General features: G+C 44.9%; 1 pseudogene across 1 annotated transcript in view; it reads right to left on the bottom strand.

The window, feature by feature from the left end:
* Positions 1–11783: 11783 nt before the first annotated feature.
* Positions 11784–16678, bottom strand: part of LOC147580717 (melanoma inhibitory activity protein 2-like) — a 31021-nt pseudogene continuing 26126 nt past the window's right edge. The window contains exons 2-6 of the transcript XR_015250906.1: positions 15757–15835; positions 14953–15606; positions 12979–14642; positions 12411–12726; positions 11784–12129 (exon numbers count right to left, since the gene is read on the bottom strand). The product of XR_015250906.1 is annotated as a melanoma inhibitory activity protein 2-like (transcript). The remainder of the gene's footprint in view (positions 12130–12410; positions 12727–12978; positions 14643–14952; positions 15607–15756; positions 15836–16678) is intronic.

Below are 16678 nucleotides of genomic sequence, written 5' to 3'. Positions count from 1 at the left end.
TTTTGTGACTCACTCTGTGACTTTGAGCATGTCACTTAACCTCTATGGGACATAAGCCATCATCTATAGGACAAAAGATTTTCAAGACAGAGAATGTAGGTCTCTCTATTTCTACTTTTGTTTTGGCTCTCAATTCACGAATCCATAAATCCCTTTGAATTCTTATGTGCAACACCAACTTTCCACAATGACTAATAGCCAAGAGTGGTTGACCCATCAGCCCCGTGATTCCCAGGGCTCTGAATGTGGCTGAATCTCCATTTGCCAGGCAGAGAGATTCTTTCCATTCCCTTACTGCCCGTCGGTCTTCAAGGCACAGAGAGGACTCTACTCCTGACAGGTACCTTGGTGGGTACAGGTAACCTTGCTTGAATGAACTCCTCAGAAACACCCCATAGCTTTGAGTTTCACTGTGCCCACCCACGTCCTGTAACACTTGGGAATTTCCTGGACTCGTTCTTCCATACATTCCCACCCAAACTACACACTAATGGAATAGGAGTGGAAATCAGCTACGAGTGCGGAGTGCCGTTCAGAATCGAATGGGAAAATTTTCTCAGCCTCAGGTAAATAAAAGTAAAAAGGCAGAGCGCTCTTTGAATTCTCCTGGAGACAAAAAAAAAAAAAAAAAAAAAAAAAATTAAAATGTTCTCTATGAGTTGCTCCAGGGCCCTGGGCAGGCATCCCCCCCTCCCCACCCCTTTTTAAAATAAGAGCTTGCCCTTCCCTGCACAGCCCTTTTAATACAAGTGAAAAAATTCCAAATTCCTCATTTGTTTAGCCTGAAAATCCCCTGCACATTCCCACAAACGACTTCCTTTTCTCTCTTTTTAGCAAGACTCCCCTCTCTCTCTTTAATGAAGAGAAGTTCAGAGGGTTTTTCCCATGAATAGATGGCAGGCACCTGGGAGTTATGAATTTTAAAGTGATCATTTTCTTTCAGCCGTGCCGGACAATGGGCATCTCCTTTTGACTCACTTTCACAGCTTTGAGAGGCTCTCAGATCAGCCACATTCCAATCGGACTGGAGTCAGCTCGGAGCTGTGCTGGACCGCATCAAGGTCTCGCACAGAAAGACAGGGAGCAGATGGCCGGCCCGGCTCTCCTCCCCCCTTTCAGCGCGCAGAGGCAGGCAATGTGGGAAAGCGTTGGCCCGGCATTGCCCATTGATCCCTGAATAGAACCACCGCGGGCCACCAGCCTGTAGGTATGAACCTCTGTTAACAGATGGTGAGATCATTATGAGCAATTAATTCCTTTAATGTATCAGTGGGAACATGTTGGAAAGGATGACGCAAACACTCAGTGAATAGTGAGCTCCTCGCTCCTGGGGGAGCGAGCGGGTGCTACCTTGGGGGGCGGCTGGGAATCTCTCCCCGGGCTGCAAGGCCGCCTTATGGCTTGGGACGGGATCTGGGAACGGACTGCCCGGCTCGGAGGTGTGGTTTTCATTAACTAATTGTGAATCCTTCCCTTCCTTCATGATGAATGCCAGATTTGTCTCTAGGTCATTTTTCTGTACAAGCACCATCCAGAAACAGAGACACAAACAAAAACGGTGCTTGCCAGTCAATCCGAGATGCGCGGGGAATTATTTCACAGAATCCGGCAGAGAATCAGGTCATGGGGTCACTTTTGCTAAACACGATTTCAGTTGCGAAGGTTCGAAATTTCAAAGAAGGGTTTCTTTCAACACACACGAAGCAGTGGTAATACTCCGTGCATCCCAGGGTTTGAGTCTGCAAACTGAATGTTTGGATGCATGATAAATGGGTAGATGAAAGGAGAGTCATTTTTAAAAATATGAATTCGCAAACATAGTGAATTTGAGCAAATGACCCATGCAGCAAATTACGCCCCTTGCATAAGTGAGATAATTTTTAAATTCCGCAACAAGGTAAAAAGGATGGTCGGTGGCCAACTGGAAAAAATTGGCACCCTCTTCTTCAGGTACTACTCTGATTAATAATCAATGAGACAATGGCGTTTTTACGTGTTTTTCCTACTTTTAGAAATAATATTTAGTAGTAGGGGTGTTTTGATTTTATAGGAAAAAGAAAAATCTACAGATCGTTGGGTAGCCTTTAGATTTTAAGAAGATAGAAAATACAGGAACAGGAAATACTGGCAACTATTCGCTTAATTCATATTTAAATGACACTTTTTGCTTGTAATTAAGACACTCAAGCAGTGTCTCTGTTCATGAAATTTACATAACTGTACAATAGCTTGCCTAAATGAACAGCAAATGGCAGTTAACCTTGAAGTGTATTATCTTAATTGAATAAATCTGGCTTTAATTCAATAAATTAAAAACAGAAATAATATCGCAAAAGACTTTTAAAAACAGACTTACCATCACCCCCTAAATACAGACTGGTACTGTTTATAGTTGTGTTGGAATGCTCGGACATTTTCCAGTATGATTTTAGAACTCTAAAAGCATTCTGGGTACACATTCGCTATTTTTCCATCATTGTTTCCAAAGCAAATCAATGTCACTTTTTGGAAATCATTGATAACAGTATCTGAACCCTGAATCAGAACTCATAAGCCTGCTGATTTAAGATGATTCTTCGTCCGGGTTTCCACTGCCTCTACCTCCATGGGAAATTTGGTCTTCCCTTTTTTCCAATTCTTTATGACGGAGTGCCCTGTGACACACAGAAAAGACTAAACAGGGGGGGGGGGGGGGGGAAGAGACCTCTTACATAGGAAAGAGACATTCCCACTATTTGTTCATTTAAATCAGATTCCCATGGGCTACAAATGCCTTCAGCATCAGGGAACTGACAAAAATTGCTGAATTCTTTCTCCCAAAGTTTGTTGCATTAATCGGCAAAATTATGTTTCAGTGATTATACAGTTAAGGAGAAGAAATCATGCAATATGTTTTTATTTGCATGAAATAAGTTAATGAGGCACCACCTGTGCCTTGTATCAGTTTATGGGGGAAAAAGCAGGAGAACACAGGTGTTCCAAGAGCATCACGGTAGACTTCCTACATTAATTTAAAAACCCTAAAAGCATTTAGCAGCATCTACAGTGCATATTGCCAAGGAATAACCTATGCACACAGAGACGTGCATAAAAATAATTGTGAAGAAATTCCTGGTTTCTTGGCTAGCAAGGAAAAAAAAAAGCCGTAATTCATTCTTTCCTTGTTCTCACAGTGTTTGCTATTATACCATCTGCAATATACAATGTACATGCTCAGCCATAACCCGTACGGCTGGAAAAGAAGCATTCACACTGTGAATTACCATTTTTCCCAGCATCTAGCTCTAGTCAAAGACAGCACAATAATAAACTAGAAGCTCCTTTGTCTGTTAAACATTGTTCTTCATTACTACATGAAAAGCAAATTGTCTTTGTATAGAGAAAGAGTGGCACATCAGCCATGGGAGTGGGGGGAAGGGCTTCGCCTCTCTCACTGACCACCTCGCAGACACAGAGGCCACTCATCTATCTTTCCCCACCGGCCCACCCAACTCTGCTTTCCAAATCATTTCATCGACAGGCACGTTGGGGAGAGATCCCTTGTTCGGTTGAGTGAGATGCTGGATTGGAGGCTCACAGGAAGCTTTTACCCTGAATAGCCTAACACTTACATCCACAGATTTCTTGTTTAAAAATCTCTTCGGTGTGTCCCTTTACAATGTTTGGGAGAAGTGAAGCTTATCAGAGATGCTCTTTTTCCTGTGGTTAAATATACTCCACGAGTTATTGTGCTCTTTGTATTGTTTTTGAGCTCTTAAGGGCCAAATGAGAAGACAGCCAACAAAGAAACAAAACATTTGGAGCAGCCGACTAGATAGATAGACAGATAGATAGATAGAAAACATATACCAAGTACATGAATACCAGTTACCATGAAAGTTAAGAAGATGTATAGATTAGACCAGAACCACCCATTCAAGGAAAGGGTCCTCATGATGCAAATCAGTTACTTACAAGAAATTGATGATTTTCTCAGGGCTTTTTAAGTCTTTTGGATGTAATAAATTCCAACAAAACTTGCAACATCGTAAGCTTGCTTGCGAAAATTTAGTTACTAAATTAAAAACTCAAAAATCTCTCCTCATAGGGAAGGCAATGGGCAAACCCAAGTTCTCGTTTTAAATCTCAAAGACGATTACCTCTTACTGACGTCTCGTATGACCCGCAGTAGATCGTGGCCACAGTGTGTTGCTAGAGAGGTCTGCCAGGAGGCATTGAAGAAGGGGACCCCGCTAGACATGACGTGAGGAGTCAAAATCACGTCTGTTAACTCCACTCCACTGGACAGAGACCGGCTGGGTGAAACACCCTGCCTGAATATCAGTCCCAAAGTAGTTCAATTTGTGCATTTACTGTTCAAAAGAAGTTGAGATCTCATCAGAGACTGGTAAAAATCACTGGGGGGAGAATGTCCAGAATCAGCTTTGGACATAAAACAGCCGTTTCCGTATTGATGGGTTTTGCAGTCTAATTTTGAATGTGACTGCAAGTTTTTCTCTCTGGCAGACGGGAAAAATACCTGGCTCACTGAATCGTCATGAGGCTTTGAGGAAATCACATCATAAAATAACTACATTAGCTCTCCATAGTGTAGGCTCTCAATAAATGCCAGGTACCTTTTCAGGTGTAGATGAACACTTGATTTTCACTTAGGAGATGGGGCGCCTGGGTGGCTCAATGGGTTAAGCGTCCGACTTTGGCTCAGGTCATGATCTCACACTTTGTGAGTTTGAGCCCTGCGTGCTGAGAGCTCAGAGCCTGGAACCTGCTTCAGATCCCTCTCGCCATCTGCCCCTCCCCCACTTGCGCTCTGTCTCTCAAAAATGAACAAATGTTAAAAAAAATTTTTTTTTAATTTCAGGAGAAAAAAGTACATAATTGCCAAGCAGCATATTCACATTTGTTCTCTCCTGAGGAGAGACACAACTTTTATTTTTAATGTGCAACACTTGAAATGGCAACTTGAGAAATTGTGAAATGTTTGCGGAGGTAATTGGGACAATCCTTCTCAACTCCGAAATTCCGTTATTCTCGAATGTTCTCGAATGTCTAAAGTTCCTGTGCTCAACCCAGAAATCAACTCTGTTACCCTGGAGCTTGCAACCGTATCCCATCTAAAAAGAAACTCGCCTATGTATTTTTATCATGCATCACGTGACAGGGCTAGTTTTGACTTAGGCAGGCTCATTCTGTGTAAACAAGATACTGACATCATCAAGACACAGAGAGGAATAAACTGAGTCCATGGCCATGAGAAAGTGGTAAAAATACATGAGTCACATCAGAAACATCTGTCTTCAATCCCAAGTTAAGGACTTCCCAGGCTAAGGGGCAATTTGTGAATCATACGATCGACTCCCCAATTCAAACATTGGCATTGGTCTTAATTCTACTGATACGTAAAAGGATAACTAATGATTTATCTTTTTTAATAATACTGCTTTTCCTTGTAAGTTTGCATACTGGTTTCCAAATGGTTACAACAAATACTTTTTTTTTTTAATTTTCAGCTCGAATGCTTCCTTCTTAATTCAGAATGACATTTGTTCCTAAACTCATAACACAAAGTATTTACTAGTACTTCGTATAGTTGTGCCTTTGTTTTTTCACTTTCAGGGAAAACATGTTGAGCTTCCTGACTGCTACTCCTCAACATTTAGACCCTCCCTTTCCAGTATCCCTTTTCTTTCCTTCTCCACAGGCTCTTTCTCTATCATTTCAAACATACTCGGACCATCTCAGTTTGGGGTGGTACTTCTTCACTAAAGAGTGATTTTGCCTCTGGGAAATATTTAGCAACATCTAGAGACTATTTGGGTTGTCAAAACTCCATGCCATTGGCATCGAGTAGGTACAGACCGGGGATGCTGTTGAACATCCTACCATGCATAGGGCAGTCCCTTTGCCCACCCCACACAAAGAATTATCCAGCCCCAGGGGCGCCTGGGTGGCGCAGTCGGTTAAGCGTCCGACTTCAGCCAGGTCACGATCTCACGGTCCGGGAGTTCGAGCCCCGCGTCAGGCTCTGGGCTGATGGCTCAGAGCCTGGAGCCTGTTTCCGATTCTGTGTCTCCCTCTCTCTCTGCTCCTCCCCCGTTCATGCTCTGTCTCTCTCTGTCCCAAAAATAAATAAAACGTTGAAAAAAAAAAAAAAAAAGAATTATCCAGCCCCAAATGTCCATTGTACCCAGGTTGAGAAACCCTAGTCTAGAGGAGGAAAAAACCTGAGACCTAGTTTTATGTTATTTTGTGCCTAGCTACTCCACTGCCAATCCTTTCCTCTTTGCTAACCTGTCTCAAAACCTCTCCCCGCTATCCATTTCCTATTACCCCCTTACTCCTTAATCATCTGCAATTTATTTTCCTTCTCTACAAGTCACAGCAACTATTCTCTTCGGGGTCACTAACCTCCTTGCATGCTCGACCTCACAAGGCAATGAACGCTTCCTGTCCTTTATTGGGACATCACTGTTGCACTTTGCTTGCTGACCACTTGCGCCATCATATAACTCTCTCATTCCTTGGCACCATTGACAAAAATGGTCTACAAGTCTTAATCATTACATCTTCTTCTTCCTCTTCAGCAGCATCATCATCATCAACAACATCTCCTCAATCGTCGCGACCACTAACACCTCATGCCTCGCTTCATTCCATTCTCCATTTAAATATCCTCCCCGCAAAGTGCCTTCCCTGCCTGCTCAACTCAAAGTAGCGTTATGGGATTTTCCTTTCTCCTTAACTTCTTTGTTTTTTTTTATTACTACCTGATACTATATTATATGAATGTATACTTGAGTTTGTACCTTGTGTCTCTTCACCGCATTCCTTTTCCCCAAAGAATATAAACTTGAGGACAGAGGAGGGACAGTGCTTGTTTTGTTCACTTCTATGTGATTAGCACCCGGCACTTAGCGACACATGCATATTTGTAGAATGGGCGACTGAATGAAATAATGGATGTGTGAATGAATGAATGAATGCATGCATGAATAGTGGGGGGAAAACCCCAGACCTTCGAGTGCTTTCCACCTGCCAGCACTGTGCTTAGAGCAGTGTCTGATACTGGAGATTTTTTCTTAAAATTCTTTCCTATTGTTGTCTTCTAAGACATTGCCCTAGGCTGATTCTACTATTTCCATGGTCATTTCTCGGTCTCCTTTGATGCCTCCTCCCTCCTGCTGGGCCATTCCCTCCTCAAACGTGGGCCATCTCCTTGTTCTGCTCCCTCCTTGACAGCATGTTCCAGTGTCCCACTTGAGTGACCCTGATAAGATTCTGTGTGTGGCACCACACATCTGTAGAACCAGTTGTATCATGGGGCATTCTAAGAACCCAAACATGTTCTAAGTCAATGCCGTTGCTGCTGAATGCATCTACAAAGTATGACATTGGCAGAGATCTTGAGGGAGGAAGAAGCCTTAAATATTTGGGAAAGTGGGGGGCGGTGGGGGGACGGGCTGTATGCTGGAATAAGGAGACTGAAGGGTGTAACGCTGATAAAATACGGTGGTGAAGAAATTTTCATTGGAAGCCCCTTTATGGACATATAACTACATCTAATTTTCTAAGACGTGTGGACAGAGAAATTAAAGATGAACTGAGGTCCCCTTCATGCCTAAAGTTCTGTGATTTACTAATCACGAGCCCTGTGTCTACATAAGGCACAGCTCGCTGTATTGCGCTCCACGGATGTGTGTTTCTTTACGACTTGGAGGTTTGAGGCAGCCCTGGGTTGAGTAAGACTAAGCTGCCACTTTTCTAACAGTATTTGCTCACTGCATGTCTCTGTGTCACATTTTGGTAATTTTTGAAATATTTCAAATTTTTTCATTATTATTCTATCTGTGATGGTGATCTGTGATCGGTGATCTTTGACTTTACTATTGCAATTGTTCTGGGATTCTGTGAACTGTACCCATAGAAAACAGATAACTTAACCAATAAATACTCTGTGTTCCAGCTGTTACACTGACCAGTCATCCCCCCATCTTTCTCCCTCCCTCTCTTCAGGCCTCTCTATTCCCTGAGACACTGTGATGTCGAAATGAGGCCAGTTAAGGACCCTACGTGGGCTCTAAGTGTTCAAGTGAAGGGAAGAGTCACTTGTCTCTCACTTTAAATCAAAAGCTAGAAATGGTTAAGCTCACTGAGGAAGGCATGGTGAAAGCCAAGACAGGCTGAAAACAAGGCCTCTTGTGCCAAACAGAGAACTTGTGAATGCAAAGGAGAAGTTCTTGAAGGAAATGAAAAGTGCTGCTCCCGTGAACACACGAATGAGAAGAAAGGGAAACAGCCTTTTTGCTGATGAGGAGAAAGTCTGAGTGGTCTGCATAGAAGATCAAACCAGCCACAACATTCCCTTAAGCCAAAGCCTCATGCAGAGCAAGGCCCTGGATCTCTTCAGGTTGGGTGAGAGAGGTGAGGAAGCTGCGGAAGGAACGTTTGAAGCCAGCAGAGGTTGGTTCATGAGGTTTAAGAAAGAAGCCGTCTCCATGACATCAAAGTTCACGGTGAAGCAGCAGGTGCTGATGTAGAAGCTGCAGCAAATTCTCCAGCAGATCTAGCTGAGGTAGTTAATGACGGTGGCTACACTAAACAACAAAAATTTGGTTAATTTTTTTCAATGTTTATTTTGAGAGGTTGAGGAGAGGGGCAGAGAGAGAGGGAGACACAGAATCCAAAGCAGGCTCCAGGCTCTGAGCTGTCAGCACCGAGCCCGATGCGGGGCTCGAACTCACAAGCTATGAGATCATGATCTGAGCCGAAGCCGGATGCACAACCGACTGAGCCACCCAGGCGCCCCACAAGTTTTTAATGTAGATGAAATAGCCATCTACTGGGAGAAGATTACATGTAGGACTTTCATAGCTAGAGAGAAGTCAATGCCTGGCTTCAAAGCTTCATTGGACAGGCTGACTCTCTTGTAAGGGGCTAATGCAACTGTTGACTTTAAGCTGAAGCCAACGCTCGTTCACCATTCCAAAACTCCGAAGGCCCTTAGGAATGATGCTGGATCTACTATGCCAGTGCTCTGTCTATAAATGGAACAATAAAGCCTAGATGACAGGACATTTGTTTACAACATGGTTTACTGAATATTTTTTTTCAATATATGAAATTTATTGTCAAACTGGTTTCCATACCACACCCAGTGCTCATCCCAAAAGGTGCCCTCCTCAATACCCATCACCCACCCCCCCCTCCCTCCCACCCCCCATCAACCCTCAGTTTGTTCTCGGTTTTTAAGAGTCTCTTATGCTTTGGCTCTCTCCCACTCTAACCTCTTTTTTTTTCCTTCCCCTGGTTTACTGAATATTTTAAGCCCACTGTTGAGAACTACTGCTCTGAGGAGGGAAAAAAATCCCTTTCAAAATATCACTGCTCTTTGACAATGCACCTGCTCACCCAAGAGCTCTGATGGAGATGGACGAGATAAATGTTGTTTTCATGCCTACTGATGTAACATCCATTCTGGAGCTCATGGGTCAAGGAATAATTTTGACTTTCAAGCCTTATTTAAGAAATACATTTCATAGTGCTATAGCTTCCATAGACAGTGATTCCTCTCATGTATCTGGGCAAAGTAAATCAAAAACCTAAAAAGGACTCACCATTCTAGATTCCATTAAGAACATTCGTGATTCATGGGAAGGGGCCAAAATATCAACATGAACAGGAGTTTGGAAGAAGTGAATTGCAACCCTCATGGGTGACTCTGAGGGGCTCAAGACTTCCATGGAGGAAGTCACTGTAGGTGTGGTGGAAACAGCGAAAGAACTAGAAGGGGAGCCTGAAGATGTGACCGACTTGTGCAATCTCATGATCAAACCTGAACAGATGAGGAGTTGCTTCCAATGGAGGAGCGAAGACAATGGTTTCTTGAGATGGAAACTACTCCTGGTGAAGACGCTGTGAAGATTATTGGGATGGCAACAGAAGATTTAGAACATTACATGAACTTAGTTGATAGAGCAGTGGCAGGGTTTGAGAGGATGAATTCCAATTCTGAAAGACGTTCTACGGGTAAAATGCTGTCAAACAGCACCACATGCCATGGAAAAAATGTTCCTAAACGGAAGATTCCCATGGATGTGACAACCTTCATTGTTGTCGTATCTTAAGAAATGGCCACAGCCACCCCAGCCTTCAGCAGCCGCCATGCTGATCCGCTGGCAGCCATCGACATGGAGGCAAGACCCTCCCCCTGCACAAAAATTCTGAACGGCTGAAAGCTCAGATGACGGTTAGCATTTTTTTTAGCAATAAAGCATTCTAAATTAAGGGTGTGCCTTTTTTCAACATGATGCTGTTACACAATTAGTACAATGTAAGCGTAACTTTTATAAAATTCGTTCGATTCGCTTTATTGCAATATTCACTTTATTGCGGCGGTCTGGAATGGAACCCACAATATCTCTGAGGTTGCCTGCACTAAATAAATAGATGAGAATGAATGCAATAAAACGCATGCATACTGTTGATGGAACAGACTCAAGCGTGCTGCTGGTCATTCTCTGGATCAGTTCTGCGCCCTTTCCTGGCCGGCTCTGTGCCCAAGGCTGACTCCTGGCCTCACCGCCCATTCCGGCACCAGCTGTAAATGGGAGGACGTGAGGAGGGAAAGTGGGGCCCGTTTGCCTTGTTCCCTCCTGCGTTGCCATCAGGAGGACAGCTCCTTACTGGGCCAGACGACCCCTCCTCCCTCCGGGCCCAGGAATGGGCACAGCTTCCCCTACTGCCAGCTTCTGGAAGTCTCCGCGTCCCTCTCCTCCCCCGTCAGTGCCACAGCTGGCAAACCGAGTACAGCCTCTTCACCTGCACCACTTGGGATGAAGTGTCTCCAGCTGGAATCTTGTCCCTTATCTCCTCTTGTGCGTATATGAGTTAGATATTTTTCTGTGTATATACAAATTGTGTGAGCATAACTGTCCATTCTCTTTTCTTTAAATTTCTTTAATTTTGCCGCTTTCTTTATTTTTAGATTATTCTCCATTGCTGACATACTAACTTAAAGTAACTCATATCTATATTGTGGTGTGCGTGTGTGTGTGTGTGTGTGTGTGTGTGTTTGTCATCAAGGGAAAACTTTTATTTTAGGGTGTCTGGCTGGCTCAGTCGGTGGAGCGTGTGACTCTTGATTTTGGATTTCTGAGTTCAAGCCTCATGTTGGATGTAGAGGTTCCTTAAAAATAAAAATCTTAAAAAAAAAAACAAAAATGTTTAACTGTATGGGAGTTGAAAACATTCAAACAAACAATATCTTAAATAAAACAAAAAAATTTTTCAATGAAAAAAATGAGTTGCAAAATTTAAACTCCCCTAAATTAATCTATGAATTTAGAGCTGATCTAACTGAAATATTATGACCTTCTAATGGAGTGATCTTATTATTTAGGTTTTTTTTTCCCAATTAAAAAAAATCAAGTCATTCAGGAAAATATTAAATTCTTGTACAGAGTTCTAATACATGTTCATGTATCTGAAAATGACACACAAAAATGCTGATGCCATACAAAAATGGTCTTTATTGTTTTAAATCTCAGTATGCGTGCCAAATTTTAATGATGGATAAAATAATAGTGGACTTTTTATTTAAATCAAAATACAATACTTACATTATCTAAATCTGCAGTGTCCAATGATGTGAAAATAATGTATTCACAAGAATTATATCAAATGAATCTTTATTTGAAAAACACTATCCCAAAATTATGTTGTATCTACTTGAATAAGAACGACCGTAGCAGCAATTAAATGACAGCAACTAAACCAAGAAGAGATCAGTGAAAACGACTGTGAAGACAGAAAACACTTGCAGATGCGCCGAGGCTGTGGGTGACCAGGACCCGGCTGCCGTGGGCCGGGCCACACCTGCAGGGGAGCCTCGATCCCTGAGCCCTCAGCACGTGACCCTCCTCTTCCCTGGGGGGCTGGTGGCCCAGGGGACCCCTGGACACTTGCGGGCCTCTGTGGGCTGTGAGTGGAGCACCGGGAGCCAACGGGCCACTTGGGAAAGGCTGGGAGTCAGACGTGGCGTTGGCCAGCATTTGCCTGTGGTGATCCTTTCCTTCTCTCAGCTCCTCGAGGTTCCTCCAGTCAACACAGCTGCCGTCCAGCTTTCTCCAGCTCTGTCCTCAGGGAAGAGGATTTATTTGTTTGGGGAGAGAGGAGAGTGGGGGAGGGGCAGAGAGAGAGGGAGAGAGAGATTCCCAGGCAGGCTCCACACTGTCAGTGCAGAGCCTGAGGCGGGGCTCAGTCTCATGAACCAGGAGGTCACGACCTGAGCCGGAACCAAGGGTCAGACGCTCAACCAACTGAGCCACCCAGGGGCCCCACGGATCTCTTTCGATTGGAGGCAGTGCTTCTCTCCATTCTTTGCCCGTCTTCGGCCGTCTTCCTCTAGAGGCTGGGAATCTGATTTGTGCAGTTCGTGCTTCTACACATGCTGGGAAGTTTCTTCTTGACTCCCAAGCAGCCTGTTTCCTCCTCAAACAACTGTCTGTGACGTTGCACGATGTGTTCTTGATGTAATCCAGGCAGAATTGGAAGCTTCAGCTTCAACTGCAGAATCTCACTTTCAAGCTGTGAATTTTCACGCTACAAAGGTGCTTCTTCGGTTTGGAGTCTTGTTATTTGTCCTGCGAGCTGTTCATTTGTTTGTTTTCCTTCCCACAGTTGTCTGGCTATTTCTTGATTTTCCTCTTCGTACTTTGAAGGGACACCCTGAAGTCAGCATCGTCGATGACACTCTTAAGATCAACTACTGACCGGTGGATGGGGCCATTGCCATCTTCTCTTTTGCTTGTCTGCCCCTCTCTCTAAGGAGATCAGAGAAAGGGAAGGTCATCAGCAGGTTTTCAGCCTTTGATATCAACTGGCGGAGTTTCTCTCTCGAGACCTGCCGCATCCCTGCGTTTGGCTGCTCCAGCCCTTCTCTCTCCTCCTCCTTTTCCTGGACTCTCTGGTCCATCTTGCAACTTCTTGTTTGGATGGTTCTAGACTTTCCTTCAAACCACCCATTATTTCCTCCTGAAGTTGTCCTCTGTCCTTCTCTGATGCCTTGAAGACGGGTTTTTCATCAGTTGCTTGGGAAAATTTAGGGGGCTGGCTCCTCTGTGCCTTTTTCAGGGAGTTGACGGTGACGTCTTGGAGTGACGACCTGCTCAGGTTTGTTTTCATCGCCGACAAGCACAAGGTCTGTATGTGAGAGGACCGGCCTCCGCCCCAGGTGCCTGAGGGCCTCATCGGCCTGTGTCACTGGTGCGAAATTCTCACCACGTTCGCCACAGACTTTGTTGCAGGCAGAACACGGTTTGCCTAGAGCCTTCACACTTCTTAAAGTTCGTAGTCTCTTTACACTCAAACCAGCACCATGGTACAGACCGGGATCTCCCAGGGAAACACACAGAGGCCCGGGACACGGCTCCAGCTTTCAGAAATCACCCACAGAGCGCCCCCACCACCACCCAGGTGCTCCAAGGCCAGCTGGAACGTGGATCTGGTGACGGGCGGCAGGCCCTCCATGGCTGCATCGCGCTCCACAGCGCGGTCTCCAAGTGCCAGCGTCCTGTGGGTCTCTACCGATGGCTCAGAACCCCGGGGAATGTTCTGCCTCTAAGATAAACAAGTGCCCGACAACCAGGGCAGAGTAGTCGGGCCGGGGGAAGGGGAGGCCAGCCAGGGGCCAGAAAGCAGTTCTCCCTAACTTGGCCCTGAAACAGAAAGGGATGTCACTTACACAGGCACGGGCTCAAGTGCAAAGGGCTGATGGCAGCTTGGAGCCCCCACTACTCCAGGCCCACCTGGCCCTACAGCAGACCTAGGGGGCTCAAAGCAGGGCCAGGCCATGTCCCTTTTCTCACACCAGAGCAAGTTAGGACAGAGTGGTGGGGCCCCTCTCCCTGTCCCTGGGTGAGGCTCATTTTCCTGATTTAAGGTTTCCTTCTGCTGCAGGAAGCCTGGTGCTGCCCACGAGATCCCGGGGATCCCACCCTTCTGAGTCTTCTTCTCTCCTCTGTATGTGGCCAGTGTGGGCAGGCAGGGGCCCCGGGCGGACGGATGTCCCCAAAGGTATTAACTAAGAGACCTGGATTCCAACCCTAACAACTCAGGAGAAATCAATCACAACTGGCAGGTCTTATGATTTCCCGGACTTTCTGTGGAGCCAGTAGCCCCTGTTCGACCCAGCGTTCCTGGAAGGGGTGACTCTGCTCCAGAGGTGACAGAGTGACCGGGTTCCTTCCCTCATGTGGCCCTCCATCTTGAGCCCGTGCCTCCCAAGATGGCCTCGGGGAGGGTCCCCAGTCCATGAGTCATCTTCAGAAGTGGGCCTCTGGGGAGGCGGTCCTTCTTTGGGTTCAGTTTACCACTTTTACTTCATTAAACCACATCTCACTCTCTGGTGTCTCTCGGGCAGACCCCGCTCAGGGCCTCCTCGTCCACCCCCGGGGACTCTGTCGTGAGCAGCTTGTCCCCAGTCCCTTTACTGAGAGGGACACAGGACAGCTGTTAGCCGAGGGCTGTCTGGGGGTCCTGAAGGGCTCCATGGGTGCAGAGAACAGAGGCTCTGACCAGGCCTGGTGGTGCAGGGAGGAGGCAGCCAAATGCCCACGGTGAGAGTGGCTTCGTTTCTTCTTCTTCTGTTTTTTTTTTTTATAAATGTTTATTGATTTTTGAGAGAGAGGGTGGGGGGAGGGGCAGAGAGAGAGAGGGAGACACAGAATCTGAAGCAGCTCCAAGCTCTGTGCTGGCAGCAGAGGTCACGACCTGAGCCAAAGTCGGACAGTCAACACACTGAGCCACCCAGGTGTCCCCACCAATGCTGCTTCTTTTTGACTGGACTATTTTTAAGAGCAGTTTTGGGTTTGAAGGAAAACTGAGTACAAACAGAGCCCAGCCAGCAGCACGCCTGTCTGTGACCCTATCAAACCCCAGCATTTCACCACATACCTCCCCTCCTGTTTCCTTTCTGAGGTTCCTCCTGGTCAATTCCGCTGGTCCTGTTTGATTGAGAAAGCAATTTATCAGCTATGATTTTTTCAAATAGTGGTCTATATTTAAGAGTCATCAAAACAAGACAATTTATTCCAAATGTATTCCCAACTACTAAGAATCCGCGTGGAGCCTAAATTATATGTCACAGAGAAAAGCACAGTTTGGGAAGGATCGCGTAACTAAAAGGTACGTCATTTGCTTTTCTCTTTTTTACCTAATTGTGTTTTCTTCTTCAAACTCTTTTTTTCCTTCCTCGGATTCATTTTTCTCCTATCCAGACTCTTTGCCTTTAAAGAAAACTCCAGTGGTGGGCAGCCATTGAAAGCAATAACACATACTATGAGTTATCAAGGGGGATTTGAAAGAAAAGTCATTTCTGACTGGGAATATCAGCCAAGAAAAAGGGGAAAGAAGCTGTGTGTGTGTGTGTGTGTGTGTGTGTGGTGTGTATTTGTGTGGTGTGTGGAGGGGTGTGGTGGAACACATGTCTGCCTGTGTTTATGCCTCACCTTGGAATCTGAGCTTCAGGAATATTCTCAGACATCATCTGCTTCTTAAATTTTCAAACAGACACGACCCCAACAAGGACTAAATAAATGAAGATGACTTCTATTATAAAGGCAGGACAATTGCATAGATTATTTTAAAAACGTCTGAAGAAAAATAAGCTGGTACGGTAAGGAGGATGAGCTTAACCAGTTTAGAAACTGTAAAGCATTAGACAAACGCAATGTGTTGGTGTTACTGATAAATAATTACCTGTGTTTTAATTTGGCTTTGCACATGCAGTATTCTGTGACTTCAGTAGGATTGCTGGGAAGTCAGTTCTAGGGAGAAACTAAAAGGGAAAAAAAGTTACTTGTCTTTCTGCATTTGTCCCAAGTAACTCAAATTCAGAGCGTTTATTTTAAATCACTCCTTCCTTCTGATGATCTTCTGTATTAATATAGTTGGACACAGATATAGAGTTATATTCTGCTTAGAAAAATTCTTTTTTTTTTTTTTTTTAATTTTTTTTTTCAACATTTATTTATTTTTGGGACGGAGAGAGACAGAGCATGAACAGGGGAGGGGCAGAGAGAGAGGGAGACACAGAATCGGAAACAGGCTCCAGGCTCTGAGCCATCAGCCCAGAGCCCGACGCGGGGCTCGAACTCCCGGACCGCGAGATCGTGACCTGGCTGAAGTCGGACGCTTAACCGACTGCGCCACCCAGGCGCCCCTTAGAAAAATTCTTATATTGGCCACACTATACAATGAATGTAACTGATTAATGAATTAACCAGCTGGCAACCATACCTGGGTGTATTTTAGCACATTTTCAACTAAGACGGATGAAAGAGGTATTACAGACCACTTGGGAATCGTTAATAATAATAGCCTACATTTAGAGAAAGGCAGTTTGATGTTAATTTTCAGAGAAAACAGCCAAAATCTTGCAATATTTTCTGGGAGAAGGGGCAGTGGGTAGAACCCAGAACTTGGGTTATTTTGGGCAGCCATCCATGCTTTTAAGACTGATCCTTACAGAAATCACTTGGTTTGCAAAATTGTCAAGGGACTAAATGACTTAGTCAACCTTTCTCATTTTTATCTGCAGTCAATCTGAGCTTATTATCAAAGCACTCAAGTGATGGCCCCTGATTGAACAGAACATTCCACTGGGAGCAGCATGAGTAGC

This window comes from Puma concolor, chromosome B2, assembly GCF_028749965.1.
Source record: "Puma concolor isolate L17-30 chromosome B2, mPumCon1.1.hap2, whole genome shotgun sequence".
Classification (NCBI taxonomy): Eukaryota; Metazoa; Chordata; class Mammalia; order Carnivora; family Felidae; genus Puma; species Puma concolor.
Note: the sequence above shows the minus strand (reverse complement) of the source record. Positions and strands in the feature narration are given on the sequence as shown.